At 46.9% G+C, this 20,780-nt stretch overlaps 1 protein-coding gene across 3 annotated transcripts in view; it reads right to left on the reverse strand.

The window, feature by feature from the left end:
- chst11 (carbohydrate (chondroitin 4) sulfotransferase 11) overlaps positions 1 to 20,780 on the reverse strand; it is a 92,331-nt gene that overhangs the window by 59,660 nt on the left and 11,891 nt on the right. Inside the window, exon 1 of one of the 3 annotated variants that reach the window (XM_069192895.1) lies at positions 15,556 to 15,925. The exons of the other annotated variants lie outside the window; for them this stretch is intronic. The gene's annotated coding sequence lies outside the window, so the exon portion shown is untranslated. Of the gene's footprint in view, positions 1 to 15,555; positions 15,926 to 20,780 lie in introns of those variants that run through there. 3 annotated transcript variants of the gene reach the window in all.

Below are 20,780 nucleotides of genomic sequence, written 5' to 3' on the forward strand. Positions count from 1 at the left end.
CGGGAAAGCGTGCAACTCATTCAGCTTCGTGGGGCTGTGTCTTCCACACCCCGGACCCGACAGCAGCTCTGAAGAAGCGTGTCATTTTCTCCCTCGTGCCTGTCCTCATTAACTGCACCGCTGTACGAGTGTTCACAGAGGGAGGGAGAGCACTGCGCCTTTCAAGTTTCTGCAAGACTCTGCACGCTGTAAAAGCAGTGCTCACACACAAACTTGCGAACATAAAAAAGCAAGATGTGGAAAAAGCTGAAGTTGTCCACAGCAGTTAAACTGGCCCACAGCGCCTGTGAGACACAGGGCTCCACCATGGTAACGTTAACTTGGAGACAGGTTCAAGGTTGGAGAAAGCAGCCCCAGGATTTATTTTTTCCATAGTAACAGTGTTTAAAGAAGAGGAGAATTTATACTCAGAAAGATGATCTTATTAAGATCTGCTGGGAGTGAGTTCCAAGGATGATATTCCCATTGTGCGAGCAAAGCACCAATACAAGAGAAGTTCATAGGCTACAGACCTTCTATCCCTCATGCTTTCAAAAGAGTGATATCCATCCTCCACACCTGCTGTCCCTGCAGTGTCCGAAGCCAACAGGTCCAACCGACTCAACGAGCTCATTCAGTCAAACGTGGACCAGAGGACACAAGTGGAAACCATGGCTCCTTTCAGGAAAGAGCTCTCCTTTGCCTGTTCTGACACTCCAGCAGACTCAAGCAGAGCTCTTACTATAAATTATATAATAATGTAATGTTTCTTTATTAGCCCTTTATTAGGAATTCGTCTTTTCGCATACCCCTGTGTCCATGGAGACACAGACACACAGACAGGAAGAGAAGCTTGGGGTCAGAGCACAGGGTCTGCCATTGTACAGCACCCCTGGAGCAGTTGGGGTTAAGGGCCTTGCTCAGGGGCCCAACAGAGTAGGATTCCTCTGCCAGCTGCGGGATTTGAACCGGCAACCTTCCAGCCACAGGCGCAGATCCTTAGCCACAGAGCCACCGCTCCGCCCTATACACTACTCTGTATGGATACTATAGCAATGTCATCTTCTTTCTCAACCAAAACAGAAATAGCCGTTTTAAGGTGCCCATTGTTGTGGAAAAGAGAAGGTAAACGACACGGCAGAAAGCTGAGAGGACTGGGTTCGAGAGAATCACAGAGACTCACGTCAGGAGCGGATCGAAACGCATTCACTCCGTTTCCAGTGACCTCAGCCGTGCTCAATGGTGCAAATGTGTCACAACAAGACACCGCAGCGCTTCCATGTGGCAGAGCGCTCAGGAGCACAGGAAAACACAAAGCGGAGGAGTTCCTACACGCCGGGGAAAAGAACGGGGCGGTTATAAATAGAAACCAGGAAAGAGTAAGGCTGATCAGATTTCTGATCTGTCAGTTGTGCTTAAGAAAGGGTGAGGAAGGGTTTTTACGATGTAAACACAACCTGACATCCTCTCCGTGGTGCCGGGGGATGCAATCCAGTCTGATTTTTAATTGGATTTTAAGTAGGAAATGGAGAGTATCTCACTGGAAGTTATTCTGAGAAGAATCAAAGCCGTCTTGAGAACTCATCGGTCATGGAAACGATCTCACATCACACCGCGCTGTCAATCACAAACTTCATGGGCTCAGTCATCTGCCTGCGCAAGCTTCCAACAACAACTTACCATGAGATCTTCTTACGATGATAAAAAAAACTTTATTTTATACAGCACCTTTAAAGGTGGCTTCTCAAAGCGCTTTACAAAATGACAACAACAATAAAAAAACATGAGAATACACAATGAGAAGAGAGAGCAGGTACTGAATACAGCAGGAGCAGAGGAGTAAATAAGAGAACCAGTTCAGTAAAGGCCCTTCTAAAGAAGAATTGATCGTGGATAAACCAGAACAACTCACATATACTGTCCTAATATTGTAATTCTATCTCTGACAAACAATTTGTTTGATAAAAATCAGTCTTTGCAGTGAACACAAATCTGTAAGAACCGGCCGAAAAGTGTGAAGAAAAAATAAATAAATTCCAACATTAACCTTCAAAACAACCTCTGGGCCACCACACAGGCGGCGATGGAAAGGCTCTGCCTGCAGCTCAGCACTGGTCGGCTGCGACTCACTGCTTCCCATGCTAATGTCACGACTGAGATGGAGCCCTGCCCTCAGGGCGGCATTTTAATGGAAATGAGCTCAAGGGGAATGCTCGTATAGCTCCACGACAAAGAAGCCAGTTTGAGGGTGTATTCATCCAGGCTGTGGGAGGTCTTCGCCATGGAGGCTTGAGGGGTGTAAGACTGGATTCCACACAAAAAAGCTGAAATAGCCAGGGAGAGGAAGGAGAGAGAATGGAGGAATTGGACTACGTTAAGCAAAAGTGAGGGGCAGCAATTTCTGGCACCGGTTTTTGTGGCTGTGCGCGTGTGAGAGTGTAGCAGGAGATCTGGAGCCGAGAGGGACAGAGGAAGACAGGAGAGTCACAGTCACAACAGCTCAGCCTTTCCGAAACGGGAAACTCGACTTCCTCCTGGTAAACAAAAAACTTTTCAACACATTACTCAGCATCACGTAGGAGAGGTTACCAACAAGAGGAGACCATTCAGTAGTTAGTAGATAATTAATCCCAGGATCTCATCCAGCCTTTTCTTGAAATACCTGCTCCAACAAACACTTGGGCAGCTTGTTCCACACTCCCACCACCCTTTGTGTACAGGGTGAACAGCCTCCTGTCTTCAGGTTTACGTTACTTCTCCTCAGTGCGTTTCCCTCGCTCCTGTTACGGGTCTGTGCACGAGACATTTCCAGAGAGAGATTTTAAGCCACCACCGGCCACACCAGTGGGACGCAGAGCCGGGAGGCTGGTTTCCTCTAGGAAAACAGAGGAGACTGAGGCCAGCGGAAAGCTGGGCTTGTAATTTGCAATCGGTGGGTTGGTTTCTGTTTAATCCGGTCAAAAGCATAATGAATGATCATCCGAAACTTCAGACCAGTTCCGAACACTGCTGTGAATTTTTACCAGCTCCGTATGGGATATACTTGCAGCAGATGTCTGCAATTAAAGCAAAGTAAGTGCAGTTGTGGACTGAGAGAAGCATTTTAGTGAAAAATGGTCTTTGGTCTTCCTTTCTAAGAAATGCAACTCTGTTGTAGTCTGTAGAAGTGCACAACTGTGCCCTGTTTTAATCTGACCATCTCTTTATTCAGACAGTGCAGCCAATCCACTTCACAGAATCCAAAGCCCATTACTTCTCCTATCCAATCAACTTAACGTCAACCTAAGCAAGCACCCTGCTGGCAGTTTCCTGTAAAAGTAACTAAATGAAATAAGAACACTAACCCTGGCAGGCTAGATAACATCCATTACCCGTCTCTCCACAGGGCAGTGCAGGACGGCGCAACCAGGACCCCCAGTGTCAGAAGAGCACAGAGACCGCTCACCCCCAGAGGTTTCACAAATTAGATCACAGGGCACCACATGACCCCGGCCACTGACTAGCATGGTACTAGAATCAGAGCTGTAAGCAGCCCACACCCCCGGAGTTCACTGTTACAGGAAAAATACCACCAGAGAAAATCTGGTTAACTGGCAGCACAGTCAGAGAGCAAGGCAATCAGCTGCAAATGCCAGAGAGCAGGAGTGTTAACAGCGTTACCACAGGCAGCCCCGCTGGTCCCATGAGCCTGGCTGCACTGTCATGACAAAACTAATCAGAAAAGAATACTTGTGTGTCCTGCTCTGCTGCTGTGTCTCTCTCGTGGGTCAGATTTCCTTATCCTCCAGGCTCCTGGCCTGGCTGTCCTGTTCTCTCCCTTTTTAACAACGAATCACACAGAACACATGAACGTGCTGGTGACCTGTCTCAACCAACTTCAGACCTGCGGCAAGAGACCCCCTCTGGCCTTAGGTTTGGGGTTCTGTGATGTGGAGAGGTTTTCGTTTAGTGTTTAATCATAGCCGCTGTATGGTAGCCATTCATTTTCTCGTGTCTTGGCAGGAAGCCCCTTGGTCTTCCTCAGGGATCGGAACCCTCAGCCTGACTGCAGCGTGCGGACGAGCTGAGCCCCAGCCTCTGCCAGCTCCCCTCACCCTTCACTGCCCTCAGGAGCACAATCCGCCTGAAAGAAATACCACGGCACGACCTTCCAGTCAAAACACGTCTTCGATTCTTTAAAAAGGAGCTACAGAGATCAGACAAGCAGAAAATTATGTTGTGAATGCAGCAGGTTTTATTCTGTATATGTGGCTGACCCTAGAAAAACGTTGCTGCACATGCTGTTTAAAGACTTTCAAATATGAAAACTCAGTTAAACACTCATGTCTCAATAGCAGAGAGCTAGTGTTCAGAACCAGGATGAGGTCCTTCCCCCAACGTAACAGTTCTCCCTTCATTCAGTTCGGCCCCATCAGTTCCTAAACAGGACTCCTGGCTCCCTGTCAGGACTCAGTGGGGACTGGGCTTCTGTCTGTATCATGATTTTTCTCTCATGTCATTCATCTTTGGTTTGACAGCCCCTCTACCCCGCGAGCCGGATTCCTGTCTACCTCTTCTGATCAAATGCCCGACTCTTCCTCCCCGCCTTGTCCAGCTCGGCCCGCCAGCACACCGCCTCGTGCGTCTAGACTCCCTGAGCTGCAGTTACAGCTGCAGTTTGGGTTTCAGGTAAACCTCTGGGGCGGTTCAGCATCCCACGCACTCCGACCCAATCCCCGCCCCCCCCGCCGCAGGAGGCGTCCCCTGGTTAGGGGCTCAGCTCTGAGAGGCGCGGGTCAGCCTGCCCTTTGCGGAGGGCGGATTGGCACGGCGTTCCCACAAATCCCCCTTGTACCCGGGCAGCAGGCAGGGTCCAAGACACGCCCCTGCCCCCGCGCCTCACCGTGACTTCCTCCTCGGCACGCCGCCGCCCGACACAGCGAGCTTCCTGCTGTGAGACAGCCCAGTGGACGGAGCATACCGCGAGGACGAGCGAGAGCAGCGCCTCACAAGCAGCAGGTGATGTGCCGTACAGAGCGAGTATGAGCCGCTGAGAAAGGCCACCAGCAACAGGGATATCCCTCAGTATTTCTTATCTGACATTTGAATTTCTTAACTGACATTTGCAAAACCTATAAATACTCCTCAAACACACTGAACATTAGCCCTGGATCAATGGCTGTAGATTCAGCGCGGTTGCGTTGAGCTCCTGGAAGAAGCCTGTGAGTCTCCTCACACAGGTCTCTGGGACTGTTCTGTAGAGAAATTTTAAGATTGCTTCTGTTTTATCACATGCATTTTCATGCTAAAACAAACAATGTTTCCCTTGAGATAAGCCCTGCACGAGCCTCTTGTACCAAGCTTTCTCTCTTCCTTCTAAAGTCAGAAGAGGACAACAAAGTTTCTCAGACAAAGTCTTTCAGAACTCACAAAAAACACACTACGGATCTGAGGCAAGATGTCCTTTTGATTTCGTGCAGTTTTTTTCTGTGTTATAAGGCCGCAGTATATATAACCCAACACCACCCATCACTAGACTAATCACTGCTTCTCCGGCTCTTTCTGGGGGCTCTCTCTTCCTCAGGAGTCCCAAGAGTACAAACATCTCATGAATGTCTCCTAAAACATCATGAGATCTTTCATGAGATCACAAAACTTCTCATTGAATGTAAGCAGAACTTGAACATAAGACTGTACTTGATTAAGTGTTACTATTTGATAAAGCTGTATTATTTTGCACTGTTTGCTCTGTTGTGTACTTTTGCACAGTTTTTAACAGATATGGGTACTGTCATACTGGTACCATACTCGTTGTTTACACTGTTAGTGTTATTGTAGTGCTGTCTATTGTCTTGCTTGCTGTTCTGTATATATACTGCACCTGACAGACTAATGAGAAACACTTTTCATTATACTATGCACTTGTGTAAGTATAATGACAAACAAGGTTTAATTGAACTGAACGAGCTTCTGGGGCGTTGATGATACCGAACAGGGTTCTGACAGTTTTCGTCTGGCTTATTGTCTAATTGCCCTCTAAAAACATTACAAACTAAAATCCCTTTAATTGATCAATCTCATTCATTTTATTAATTAATAAAACAAATTCAGTTAAACATGAACCAGGGGACACAAGTGGAAACTTTGTGTGAATCGTGTGTTTGAAACCAAGAAACAAGAGGCACTTCGGTGGGTTGTGAGTAGGGAAGGAGCTGCCCAGTCAGGTTGCAGAAGCTGATACCCTGGTTTCTTTCAAGACACAGCAGGATGAGATGAATTAGCTACTAACTACCCAACAGCCTGGACTGGCCTCCAGCCACTGTAGCCATTCTGACAGTTTTAAACACAACAAGAGACAATGAAAATAAGGACTGAAAACAAATAGAACAAGATAACAAAATGTCTGTATGTATCAGAGTTTGCAAGAATTCACAGAGAGACAGAACTCAGTCCCACTCTCTCTGCCTGGCAGCAGCAAGGCTCTGTCTGACTGCTGTGGCCATAAACTCCATCTCCTGGACTACAGTCCTACTCCAGAGACCTGTAATTCATGTTTCAGTGCCTCAAAGACTTGTTATTCATTATCTTTATTGGCTAATTTTAGGGTTTTTTTCATTGTCTGAAACCATACAAATGCTGTTTTCTCTGCTCTCTTTGACAGAAGCGACGCTTTGATCCTGTCTGCCAAAATGAAAATCAGATAGTGTTAAAATGATCATCCACAGCACAGTGCTTATTTTAATGCTTTTGAAGATCTTTTTATACATTACGATTAAAGATCTTGGAGTTACACTAAACAGAGCTTCACTACAGTTCATTATTGGAGATTTTCAGAGAGTTCTGTGTCTAACTAGAGATTAGAGATAGACATCAGTAAATAAAATATTGGGTGTTCTAGTCCACAGCCTCCAGGAAACTAGAACATACACTGTCAAGAGGACCAAGTGAATTAACTGACTATCCAAAAATGTCAGGCACACTCTTTTCTGTTGTGTTGTTTGGACCTGCTGGTTTCTTGTGAGTTTGACAGAACAGCATGAACAGACCAAGTTTTATTTGACAAAAGACTGAGTTATAATAAGTCATAGGCAAGAGTCATACCTAATTCAAATATAATGGCAAGAAACAAAGCTATTAATAGAGCTACTGTATTAGAGGAGGACTGGGGTTGTTTTCAGAGAATATATTGATACTCCAGGAGCTGGTGCAGTTAAACTAGAAGATATAATATTGACATATTAACATTAGCAAAGTCGAGGAGAGTTGAAAACAAAACACAGCTCAGAGGAAACACAATATTGTAAATGTGGTCGCTGCCAATGCTGCAAACCCAGACTTCTGTAACACAGCTGACACTGTAAAGCCTTCAGTACCAATATAGAGTATTTCAAATACGCGCAGTTCGTGGCTTTTTAACAGGTCTGCAGGTTAAAGAGGTTTTTCCATTGTGGCCAAGCAAAGAGTGTTGCTGGTATTAAACTCTGGCTCCTACTTCCCTCCGAACCTGACGGCAGCAGTTCTGGGGGACCAGGGTGTTCTATAATTAGCAAGGGAGCACACATGTGGGCTGCAGAGCTCCAGCTCAATGAGAGAGAGCTGGGCGGATAAACGGCACTGTAAACTTTCACTGAGGGGCGGTTTTGCGACAACCACTAATTCTGCAGCGTACCACACCCTGCAGGAGCAGGGCAGGCACAGGCTCGGAAGCTGCAGAGGAACTCCCTCTCGGGCCAGGCTGGACGGTCTCGTGACGCTCCTGTCTCCCGCTGGCTTCCTTACCATATCTCTCCATAGCGGGCACAGTCGTCTCAGGACTCGCCGCGTCAGTCGAACATCATGGCACCAGCCTGTCACCCCTGTCAGGGTTGTTCATAAACTGACAAATGTGTTCAGGGGTACCGGGTGAGACGGGACGCGAGTACAAGAACAGGAAGGCGACAAACGAGAGGCCGTTTCCTCCCGCCTAGTTCGTTCGGCAGCTCGTTCCTTGCGTGAAGACGTGCCCCCAGTTCTCGGTTAAAAACCTCACTTTCTCATAATTGCCACTCGTGCCCTCTGGCTCACGTTTCGCTGTTCATTCTCAAGAGGTCCTCTGCGTTGATTCTGACGCTGCCCTCGAGAAATTGAATTACTTGCATCAGGGCCAGTCGTAACCTTCTCTGTTCAAGAGCAGAAAGGTTCAGTGTCGAACTTTCCCTTAGAATGTATCCGGTTGCTCTTCTCTAGTCTGATTCCAAAGCTGCAGTATATATTTTGTTAAGTGGTGCCATATATATATACAACATTCAAAATGTGACCTTGCTTGTAGAATTTTAATGTAACATGCCTTCATTTAACTTCACACTTTTACTTAGCTCCTGACATTGCTTGGCTTTCTTATTGCTTCCTCGCACTACAGAAGTTTGCAGGTTTTTTCTGCTTGCAGCAGAAGATTGGCTGGTGTTTATCTTCTTATTATCTAAGAGCAAGAGAGCCTGCAGGGACGAGCTGTAGGGCACCCAGACAGGCTGACCGTGAAAGGTGCTATTTTCACGGACCCCCGCCTCAAAATGTCACAGGAACACACAACACCGCCGGGGACACTCTGAAACTGAGCACTTTGACAAGCTCCGCGGGCTGTCTGTGTCTTCAATGGAGATGCTTCCACGGCGCCATGTTCACGGCGGCTCAGATTCTGACTCATGATTAAAATCACCAGCCACCCGTTTGACAGAAAAGCTGACTGCCAAAAATAATCAAAAAAAGGAAGGAAAATCTGAAGCAGCTGACAAGAAAAGCGGCTTATACACAAAGCTGTTTAAACACAAAGGAAAATCACTTTTTATCAGATGAGCTGTGTGTGCAATAATGTCTTATAATAAGCATACTATGTGCAAACATTAAAAATGAAGACAGATCAATTATAATAAAATCCAGATTTCCTTCTCAGTTAAAGAAGAAAACACCCATCTTGAAACCAGAAGAATGACCCTCAGATCAGCTGGTCCCCATGGGGTGAATGAGATGAATGGCCTCCTCTCCTCTTCCTCTCATACAGAGAGGCTGACACGGGGAGTCGTCTTAATGATTCCCTTGTGCTTTAACCATTGCAGGTGGGAAATTCATCACACACAGCATTCACACCCAGAAGAAGGAGGCAGGCTTCCAGTTGAAATCTGGGTTTACATCATCCTGCATATTTTCCACTAGTTTTCTTTACTGCATAACTGACTGAGTCCTGTTAAGTCCTGTAAAGAGGATGTTTCTCAGAAACAATATTCCTCTTTTCATTCTGGCTGCACAGAGTAACTTGGCTACCAGGGGCCAAGTTTAACCTTGCTTGTTTGCGCTGGGAAGATGATATTTCCTTTGCACCAATAATTTTCAAATTAAAACTGGCTGTTTTAGGAAAAACATTATTCAAGATCTCCATGTTGAATATGTGGCTCAAAACCAGCCCAGAGGGCCAGCAGAGTAATGTAGAGCAGGATCCTAGGAGAGCAATACTTGCAGTTGCTAAGAAGGGCTCAATTCAGCCTGTCAAATCATTGTGACATATTATGTTATATTAACTTTCAGCTGGTTTCAAGTCACAGGATAGATACATTCTGGTGACCCAGAAGTCACCTCACTGCATCCCAGAAGCAGTTAGTGAAATCTTGTGTTTGAGTCAAAGGAGCACAATTTATAAAATAAACTCTCAGATCTTGCAGTTATAAAGCCAATTAAGGCAGGATCCTGAAGGAAAAACAATTGCAGCTCTGTATTACAGTTGCTTTCCGCATCTCTATCACCAATCTCATTACGAAACTGGGGGGAAAGCACTATCCTCCTTCTGTATGAGGCATTTTGGATGTTGTAGGGCACAACACTCAGCTGTCCTAGTTGTATTTTTGCATGAGTGATGGTGTTGATAACCTGAGGAATGGTGTGGTATGTATTCACATGAACACAGATTTGCAGCAATAGCAAAGGTATTTAGGGGCTGCTGATGATAATATGTAAAACTTCCAGGCAGTGGCTCATGCACTTTCCAGAAGGCATGCTCGGTAGATCTGCTTGTGTTTACTATCCTGGTATCTGATCCAGTGAGCCAGTGTCCCGGGCTGATCCAGTGAATTAATGTCCAGGGCTGATCCAGTGAGCCAGTGTCCTGGGCTGATCCAGTGATCCAGTGCCCCAGGCTGATCCAGTGAGCCAGTGTTCCAGGCTGATCCAGTGAATTAGTGTCCAGGGATGATCCAGTGGCCCAGTGTCCCAGGCTGATCCAGTGGCCCAGTGTCCCAGGCTGATCCAGTGAGCCAGTGTTCCAGGCTGATCCAGTGAATTAGTGTCCAGGGCTGATCCAGTGAGCCAGTGTCCCAGGCTGATCCAGTGAATTAATGTCCAGGGCTGATCCAGTGAGCCAGTGTCCTGGGCTGATCCAGTGATCCAGTGCCCCAGGCTGATCCAGTGAGCCAGTGTTCCAGGCTGATCCAGTGAATTAGTGTCCAGGGATGATCCAGTGGCCCAGTGTCCCAGGCTGATCCAGTGGCCCAGTGTCCCAGGCTGATCCAGTGAGCCAGTGTCCCAGGCTGATCCAGTGAGCCAGTGTTCCAGGCTGATCCAGTGAATTAGTGTCCAGGGCTGATCCAGTGAGCCAGTGTCCCAGGCTGATCCAGTGAATTAGTGTCCAGGGATGATCCAGTGGCCCAGTGTCCCAGGCTGATCCAGTGAGCCAGTGTTCCAGGCTGATCCAGTGAGCCAGTGTCCAGGGCTGATCTAGTGAGCCAGTGTCCAGGGCTGATCCAATGAATTAGTGTCCAGGGCTGATCCAGTGAGCCAGTGTCCAGGGCTGATCCAGTGAGCCAGTGTCCCAGGCTGATCCAGTGATCCAGTGATGTGCAGATAAGAAATAACATTTGGGTGCTTCCATTTATAAAGCACTTTTCATTCTAAAGAATCCCAAAGCAGCCTTTCTGCACCTGTAGCTTCACTGCACAGGAGATCAGTGGGAGAGAGAAACTGCTTCCCTGATTGAATTAACGGGGAGTTTAAGGGAGGCAAGACTGTGGAATTTAGCCTTGACACCCATTAATAACCTTGTTTTTTCCAATAATGCCACAGGATCTATTGACCCAGTAGTCAGAACCTCAACTCTTCCCCCCCCCCCCATTGGTTTGGCACCTATGGTCTGGAGGAAAGAGTAATCTACCATTATCTGTCTGTACTCACACTGACTGCTTACTATTGAAATAATGGGCTGAAATACCCAAACAATCAATTTAATTTAATTGTTATTAATTATTATTAAATCAAAGTGCTGCCTCCAGTTCTCAGTCCAAAATGTCTTTTCACTTCATGTTGGAACTGGGAGTTTTTTCTGTTAATTTTCGCAGTTAGAAAACTGTAGAACCGGGTTATGATGAACAACTTTTCAAGCCTTTTGTATGTACTGCGTGCTTCAATAAAAGGATGACTGCTCATCCTGTCTATAAATATTTTCTCCACACTCGACACTAGACTCATGACCCTCTTCTCTCCCGCCTGCGCGGCAGCCTGTTGGGAGAGGCTCTCTGTGGGGCTCGCAGGCAGCTGAAGGACAGGCACTGGAAACACTCGGCAGCATAAAACCCATCTGGAGTGTTGTGTCTGGGAAGGGCTAACTCCGTGGGGCTTTTGGGAAAGACATCTGTTAAAAAAACCTGCATGGGGGGTGTCAAACTTGTCATTTTTATGTCTGATTTCATAGACCTGTGATTTTCACCAATAGGAGGGTGATACATAAAACCAGGCGACTTACATCAATCTTGAACTCTGAATCCTCCCCCTGGAACTAAGAAATCATGAATCTATTAACGCCTCTGGGCAGTGTGTCAACTGTCGATGGGATACCAGTAAGTGTTTGGATATAAGCAGCAGTAATAATCCCGATGTCGAAGCCGGGGGACTGTAGTTCAGTATCCACAGTACTCCCTGCACACCTTCTGCTGTGCCGAGAGCTCGAGAGAGAGAGGCTGCAGAAGAGTCAGTGGAAGAACTTGGCAGCAGGAACATGTCTTAAACCCAACAGTTGCATTTGCGATGAAAGCCCTCCACTGAGGCTGCCAGCTGCCGGCTTTCATGGAGAATAACATCTCCGCCTGACAGACGCTGAGCGCTTGGAGTCATATTTTTAGATCAGAAAAAGAAGGCTTTTCATACCCTCATGCCTTTGCTTTCTAAATAACGTTTATAAAGGGCAGAAGAATGGGAAGAATTTTACCAGAGAACATGATGCAATCCTATCAGGGTGAATGGCGTTCATCAGGGGTCTGTACTCGGGCCAATACTGTTCACCCCCTATTTAAATTAGCTCCTGTTACAGAGTCACCTGCATCTGCCAACCCAGTCACAGGTTTCCCCTAGTGCAGACTGATGTGTGCTAAACCAGTAAGTTGGGCTGAATGGTCTTCTCTTGTCACTGACTTTTCCTGTGTTTAACCACTCCTCCCTTCACAAGTGAAGAAAACAACGGGAATCACTTATTTGTTATTAAACACATTGCAAATAATGATGTGCAACACTGATATTTCAATTACAGAGAAACGGCCTGGAAGACAAATAATTCAAATCCATACCGTAGGTATTACAATGGATTCCAAGGAGAAGAAACACGTCAACCTGGAATGTGGGAAGTGTTTCTGCGGCATTTCCTTTCCACCACGTAAGGCATTAAACAAGCCCCTCTCCTTTTCTCATAAATGTTTAAAGCAAATCTCATTCATATTATTTAATCATTTAAATTGCTTTCATTTGTATCTGCACAACAGATCAGGTTTCACTGCTTCACCCATCGAAGTGAAGAGGACCCAGATTGGCCAGGCTTCACGCCTGGCTAGTCGGGGTCTCAGCTCAATGTCTCATCTGAACGACAGCACAGCCTGCCTGCAACCAACAGACCAAACAGGCGATCATGTTCTCTACTGCGGTTCTGCGAAGCTAGCAGGACATTTCCAGGGTTCGAGACGTCAAAATCATTTCAAAATAGTGGAACTCGGCCAGGACGACAGCCAACTGTGACATCGGGGCTCTTCCACGGGGACTTCGCACCCTTGGTCAGATTCCAAACTCTGTCGGATGAGGACGCTGTCACTCGGATACAGGACCATCATCAGGGCCTTTTCCCTGCGCTGCCCCTTGCTGACCCCAGGAGCGGGGGCCAGGGAAAAGGACATGATGGTCCTGTTCCCAGCCCCTGAGCGGCGCTCCTGGGGACACCAGCTCTGATACAGAGCAGACGGGAGCTCTCTCAGACTTTGATTAACCCCGTGAGAGCACAGAGGGGACTGGGAGTCCCAAACCAAGCACAAAGCTGGGTCTACAGAAACCTTCATGGAGTAAAGGGGCGTTAGAGCCACACATGAGCACACAGAACTAACACAGGACACCTGTAACAGGGAGCAAATTGACAAAGCACCAGGCTCCACCCTTCAGCAGAAGGAAAACCCAGGTATGGGCATCAGGTCAGTGTAAGAGGCAAAACAGACCAGGGTGCCAAGCCGTACAGAGATGGCTGTACCAACAGGTCAATCAATAATGCAGCAGAGACCTTTCGCATCAGTCACCTATTAAGAGCTACAAGAGATGCAAGTGCTTTTGCACCTGAAAAATAACCTTTTCTATCACAAGAACTTGATTCTAATTGCACCTCCGCGGCGTCCTGTTCCAGGCTATCTCCGCCTGAGAGTCAGTGTCTCACTGAGAGACCTCCTGCTTTTTCAGCCTGGACATTTGTATTTCTACTACCTGCATGGTGTTTTATGTCAGAAATCCACCACAGGAGTAAATGTTTAAAACTGTACTGACGGATGTGCCACATTATCAGTAAGCCAGCTCACTGGGTAGGGCGACTGCATGCCTGTGCCCCTGCTGAAAGCACAGAGCTCTTGCTGGGGCTGAGTGCACATCATTCTCTTCCGCTGGGCTGGCCTTTCCTAGCCCATTGCAGGGCCTTGAAGAAACAGGGCAGGGAGTTGGAAAGAATCAGGCAGAGCAGGCAAACTCCACACAGACAGACATGAGGCCTGTGGGGGATTGATTCCCAGCCTCCTGCAGGGCATCTGCAGGCCTGTGGTGCTAATTGGCCAATCAGGGCTGACCCTCCAGGACAGGGCGGATCTGTCTGTGATGTGTTGAAAGACGATTGGATCAGAGGTGGGCAGGAGGGAGGGGTCTGCCTGTTCTTCCTCACACCCCCTGTGAGTGGTCATGGGAATTATAGTTGTGAACAACACACAATCGGCTCTTCCAAATGCGGTAAGAATATAACACAATAACTGGAAAACTACTACTGAAAAAATAAATTTGCCAAATTTGTCATCCAGCTACTCAATGAGAACTAGAACATGATACATTGACTTATAAAACTGAAAATAAACTGTGCAGGTCAATGTACAATATTTTCTTTCTACTAAACACTTTCTGTTTTTGGCCCACTTCAGCCATTTAAGTCTAAACCTGTACTCTTCTCTTCTAAGCTCTCACATACGAAAACATTTTAAATACAGATGAAACGGCTCTTTATCCTTTAAAGTATTTCCCCAGATTATCATTTCAATGGGCCAGTGCCAGCCCCTCCCCAGACAGAGCCAGGTCTGCGATGCAGCAGCTGTGTGGCTGGCTGGGACCCACGGGGAGTGGCAGAGCCTGGCACTAATGTCTTAGTAATTAGCCAGAGCACTCAGAAAGCTGGCAGAAGCTGTCCTGAAGCAACAGAGCACAGACATTTCTAGTAAACCCTGAGGGGCGGACTGAAGCAGCACTGTGCAGGCTCCACACCGAGGAGAAGAAACACCTAATAAGGACGTTGCTGTAAGACCACAAAGGACAAGCTGTCCTGCACAATATGACCATCAGCATTCGACCCGATCAAAACACGTGTCATCTTTAGCAGGAGAGGGGAAGAGCTGCACACAATCAATGCTATCATTTACCCAGATTTCTGCAGGGAAAGTCACTTGATCACCAGTTAGTTCACCTGAGAAGCCCTTAATGTTCTGCGAAAGACATCCAGCTCCCCTCCCCTGGGCACAAAACAACTAAAACAGCAATAAAAGGCTTTCAGAAGCTGCCACTGATAATTTTCTCCTTTCATTTAGCTTTTGGAGATAATTCCCTAGTTAGCTGAAACAACAGCTGACTGCGAGAGCAGATCTGAGACACGTCAAGCCTGGCTGGAGAGCTGCTCAGCTCCTCAGACAGAAAGGATTTAGTCAAACCCACAGATCAGAAGCATCAGCACAACAATGATCAGGAAACCCCACTGCACAGCACGCCTCCAAGCCTCTTGTTTCAAAATCTTCTGCAACCAGACGTGTGCAGCCGGCTGGCTCAAAACAGAACAAGCAAACTACCGCCCTCTCCAGAAACGCAGGACTGCAATTATGTGACTTTCTTTCTGAAGAGCGTCTTGTGCAGGCTTTCGTTTGCAGCCTTTTCCTTGATGTTTCATGTGAAGGAGATCTCATAGGCGTTCACTCACCAGAGTGAGGAGAATTGCTACAGATTCTACCCCCTTCACTTTAAACCCTAAGACTCTGCAACCCAGTCCTCCACGTCTGAAAGGCAGCTCATCTAGCAGAATGAATTAAAACTCACTTCAGCTTCTTCTTTCCTGTTTCACTTTGTGCTCCAGAAAAAAAATGCCTCCAAGCTGTAGTGCAACTAAGTGAGATCCCCAGGCCTGCCAGCGAGCGAGCTTTCTGCCACTCAGGCTCAACGCTTGCAGTTTGATCTGAATAGTTACAACATGATGTTCTCCGGCAGCCTGGTATCTTCATATTCCTGGAATATCCCTCCTGGCTTTGACCATTCCCATAGGAGAACCGGCAGGCTGCATGCGGGGATGTGGTGTTCCCCTTGCAAACCGTGCGTTCTTCTGCAGAACGAACGAAGAAATGAATGAAACAGCTTCCAACTGTTCCACCTTCCTCAAACCCGCCCCCCGGCCGCAGACAGACAGACAGACCGGGGCCGGTCTCCTGCAGCTCCCGGCTCGGCTCTCCGACATGCAGCAGAGGAAATGCCTTGTTTTACAGTTCCATCAAACTGGCGCTCCGGGTCGGTCACCAACCCCTCTATCAGTGAATCAAACACAAGAGAAACAGTGAGTCACAGCGCGCTCCGGGCCTGCCAGGTTTATAAATAGTTCCATCATAAATCGTTTTTCCACAAGGACATCAACATAGAAACGATTAGTTTTGTGTTCTGGTGGTGCGGTTGAGAGAAAGGGAAACTCACAGAGAGGGCAGGGGGCAGGGACTGGGCAGACACGCTCGTGCCCTCTGACAATGCTGCCCTTTTCAAGTCCAGGAAATGATACATCCCCACTGGCCGCCCAGCGCAGAGGTATGACATCAGTGGAATTCTATTCCAAGCGACTGCAGCTCCGCAGGGTTTCTCCCAGGGGGATGGGTTTAGAGAGGCACACAACCTGCCCTGGAGCAAAACTGTTGCTGAAGGGTTTTGCTGAAAAATGAAAAGGCCCCTCGGCATCGTAGGCAGGCGATGTTACATCTGACAGCTCCCCATCAGCATTCCACACAAGCAGCACTTCAAAAGGGAAGCAGACAGCTTGTTCAAAAGGAGCTTTGGCAGTTTCAGCACCACCACGCGCCCGGTCTTGAAGGCACCGTCTCCTGGTGATCCCGCTGTGACCTCCGCCTGCCCTTTCCTGCTGTGATTTCGCTCTGTGCCAGAGGAGCCGACACACCTCGCTGGGACCACGAGAACACAAGTAAGCTTGCAAAGGAGAGGAGGTCATTCAGCCCACGTGGCTGCTTTGATTGCTATTTGCTTATTAATGTGAGGATTGCTAATCATCTTTCCTTTAAGCCCCGGAATATGAGTGCTGTCTCTTTTCCTGACGGATTCTAGAGCAGCAATATTATTTTCGTAATGTGATGAGGAAAATTGTACATAACATCCTAAATGAGGTTGTGTATCATTAACAGCTCTGTTACCACTGCCTTATGTTCAAAGAACTGTAACTGTAAATGGAGGATCCGCTAGTTCATATCTATGAGTGTTTCCATAACCTTACATGTAATAGACATTAGACTTATGGTTGTATAAAAATGTGGTTTTATTTTCTCACTCTTGCTGTGGGCGGGCACTACATTAGCACCTCTCCAGCCCCTGGGTACAATCCCCATCTTGAGTGACTGCTGGATGACGTTTGTTAACGTCCTATGAATAGCATCTCCTTCCTTAAGCACAATCAGCAGTATTCCAGCAGACACCAGCGTGTAACCAGTCTGCCTCTTCTGTGATAATATTATTCAGCACCAGACTTTGTCTTTTCTCAGCCTGGGAAGGACAGCTGATTTTTTCCATGGTGAGCACTTCAGTGAAACCTACAGTAAATTCAACACATCAGCCATTTCCCTGTCTAAAGGTTTCCTACTCTTACCTCTGAGACTCTCCACCCTTTGCTGTTCTTTTCCTGTTGCAGCAATGAGAAAAAATACTCCACTGTCTCCATTACAATATTCTCTCTCTTGGCCTTTCTGATATTCTCTCTGGCCTGTATTCGCAGCTCATTGTACTTTTCTTTAAATGGATTCTGTGCTTTTTCTAATTATTTCAACGAAGACTTTCTTTGGCCTTAGATTTTCCTTAATTCATTTATTAATCCACACGATCCAGTCCTTTGTTGCCATTCGTGCTCTACAAATTCTGAATCTACATATTCCATTATTAAGCTCTTAACTGCTCTTTTATTCACAGCTGCTTTCCAGAAATGGTAAACCCTTCTTCTGGACCTCTAGTTTCCAAACGCCCGGACGTCAGTCCTCAGAGCCCGCGCTCTGGTGACGAGCCCAGCACCAAGGAAGCTTTTCACTCCGGCTCAGTGTGACTGGACCGAGCCCGGCTCAGGCAGCTGTGCTGAAGCGACCCCAGAGGTTTAGCCTCTCCTGCCCCACTGCCTCTGAGCAAGGTCACGTCACCCAGGCGCCTGGGGGAGTCGGAGTGGCTTGTGACGGACCTTTCTGAAGCATCAGCTGCAACACAAGCTCTAGAGTGACATTGTCTTAAACTGACTAAGAATTCCACGATGGGCAGAAGAACTGACAGGTCAAACTTTCATTACCCGACTCCAATTTCTCCTACATCTCGAAATAAAAGAAATAGATTTTTGTCTTAGTGGTTAATGCTGACCACATTCAAACCTAAATATATGCGCCCCGTGTGACAGCGAGCCGTTGCCCGCCCTTGACACCTGAGTTCTGATGACCTCTCGCAGGCTTTCATCTGTATTATTTACATACCTGATTCATCTTTTCATTCTGGGAAGCCTTTGTACTCATGCTTTGTTATTGTAAATAAGCACTGTTAATCTAGTCTATGCATGAGTTGAAATTTGTGTTATTTTCTTGCCCATTGTGGACACACTGTTTTCTCGTCTATCTGTTCCACTCTGTTACGGATCAGATCAGGCTACAGATCCGGCCTCAGCTCCAGTTTAAATGGAGGCTCACCTGTCCATCAGGAGGGCTGGGGGTAGAGCTGAGGGTATGTGGAGCACCCAGTCCTGTCTCAGTCTTTGTGGTGTGTCCTCATCTGTGTGCTGCTGTTACACAACTTGAGCGATTGTAGGCCTGACTATTGAAACTGCCAGTAATAAATTCCCTGGAGAAACTGCACTTTATTGTTATTACTTGCTGGATGCTTGTTTTTCTCTTTTGTAAATATTTTTTTGCACAAGAGCGCTTCAAGTAAACAGACACTTTTTGCACTATTATTTGGTCTGGCTTACCGATTTCTTTATGACCTGGACTTACTGCCAAGAAGGGTCTAGTCACACCTAGAAATTCATGGAAGTCAACACATTTTATCATCAGCTGTTAGGCAGAAAGAACAATTTCATCTTCTAGTCTAAGGAACCATCAGACTTCAGCGCAACACTGTGCCTTTCAGTGAGGGTGAATCTCAGCCCACCTGTCTTGTTTGATTTTTAGTAGTTAATTGATCCCAGGGATCTTATCCAGCCGTTTCTTCTCAGAAGCCAAGGAATCGGCTTCGATAACATGGCTGCACAGCTTGTTCCACACTCCTACAACACTTTGTGCAAAGAACTGCCTCCTTACTGAATCAAAAGACTCACAGATATGTGCAGCTGTGAGATCTGCACTGGAGGAGAGTGGGGTCTCCCTGGCTGAGCCCAGCCCAGTACTGAAAACCTTCCAGGGCTGTGCTGCCAGCTCCCAGAAACGGATCACCTAGACTTGGGAAAACTCCTTGAAAACTACAGCAGACAGCTTTCCGAGCCAACACGGGCAGCAGCCAGAAAAACTACTCAGTGTTCTTAAAATTAAGCTACAAAAACTAATGTCTGAACATCACAACGCATGGAGTTATAAGACACAGGTAAACACGTTAGCATGGGCTGACAGCATGGCACCTGTGTCAATATATGATTTTACTCGTTTGCCACCCCAGCTTGTATCACTGTATACCCTCACAGCACAGGGAAAGGCACTGCTCAGAGTAGATGTACTGAGACACACACTTTCCTCGGATGAACAGAGCTTTCCAGAATAAACCCCTCACCCCAAGACTCTCAAGCAGTATACCAGTGTGCACTATCCATTCTCCGGGGGTACATAAAAGTCTGCAACGGAAACAGAGAGACGCCCTATGAACCATTACCCACAGTAAGTGAATTTTAACAGAACTACCTAAACAGGAGCATCACTTCAGTGTGGAGCAGTGATTAGGGCTTGTGACTAGAAGGTCGTGGGTTCAAATCTCAAGGTTAGGTTTTCCTGCTCCAATAAAATATGCTCATATATAAACATAAGTCACTTTGGAGTGACAGCCACATAAATTAGTGATAACCCAGCCTTTCCTGAGCTTGTAAACTGAAAACACACAGCCCTTTCTCATGGCAACAGCTTTCCTTAAACCACCACTGACTTAAAACAACCATTTATTACAATTTCGTACAATTGAACTTTTACAGAAACATAGCAATTGTATTTAATTACATAGAGATAATTCATAATGACGTCCTGTAGGCTCCTTTCAGTTTTGTCTCATTTACTAGCTGGGCTCTAACAGGCGGTGCTGTGAGACGCACAGGAGATTTGAAGGAGGGCGGAGTTGTGTGCAGAGCACAGAGTCTCAGGGCACGCGGACCTCAGGCGTGCACGACCCTCACCCCAGCCCAGTTCCCCCCCGAGCATCAGACAAGCACCCTTCCACCGCATCAGCATCAGACCACCGTCATCACACCTTCAGTTAGGCTTGACTCCTATTTTCAACAAACGTCTGCTAATATTTTAACAAGGAAAGATGTAGTCTGGGCTGAAATACATAAGATGTGCTGCCGGCAACAGTGACTTAAAACCAAAAGGAGAAACTCCGGGGCTGACAAAGCTGAAGCCCTTAACCAGCAGGAAGGATTCTAGCGTTGCTGCCTTGGAGGATCCACGGCTCCAGAGAGAGTTTACTCGGGATCACAGCCCGTCACGGTGCTATGGAGGTCTTGTTGCTGGAGAGCACACTTTATCGATGCGCAAGAGCCAAAACGCTAATTTCACCAAAACAAATGTTGGCCTGGGTGAAATATCTGAGAGAAAGTTCAACCCTGCCTGCGAAGTACTTACTTCAGGCACTGTATTTGTCGAGTACAGTGGATATAAAAAGTCGACACAGCTTTATTGAAATTGCAGGTTTTTGTGATGTAGAGCCAGAAATCAAGATAAATCATGTCAGACATTTCTCCATCTTTATGGTGACCTTGCAACCAACAACATTCAAGAGAAAAACAAATAGATAATTATTAGGAAAAAGACCCTGGTTGCATATGTGTGGGTCAC

This window comes from Lepisosteus oculatus, chromosome 7, assembly GCF_040954835.1.
Source record: "Lepisosteus oculatus isolate fLepOcu1 chromosome 7, fLepOcu1.hap2, whole genome shotgun sequence".
NCBI classification, from domain to species: Eukaryota; Metazoa; Chordata; class Actinopteri; order Semionotiformes; family Lepisosteidae; genus Lepisosteus; species Lepisosteus oculatus.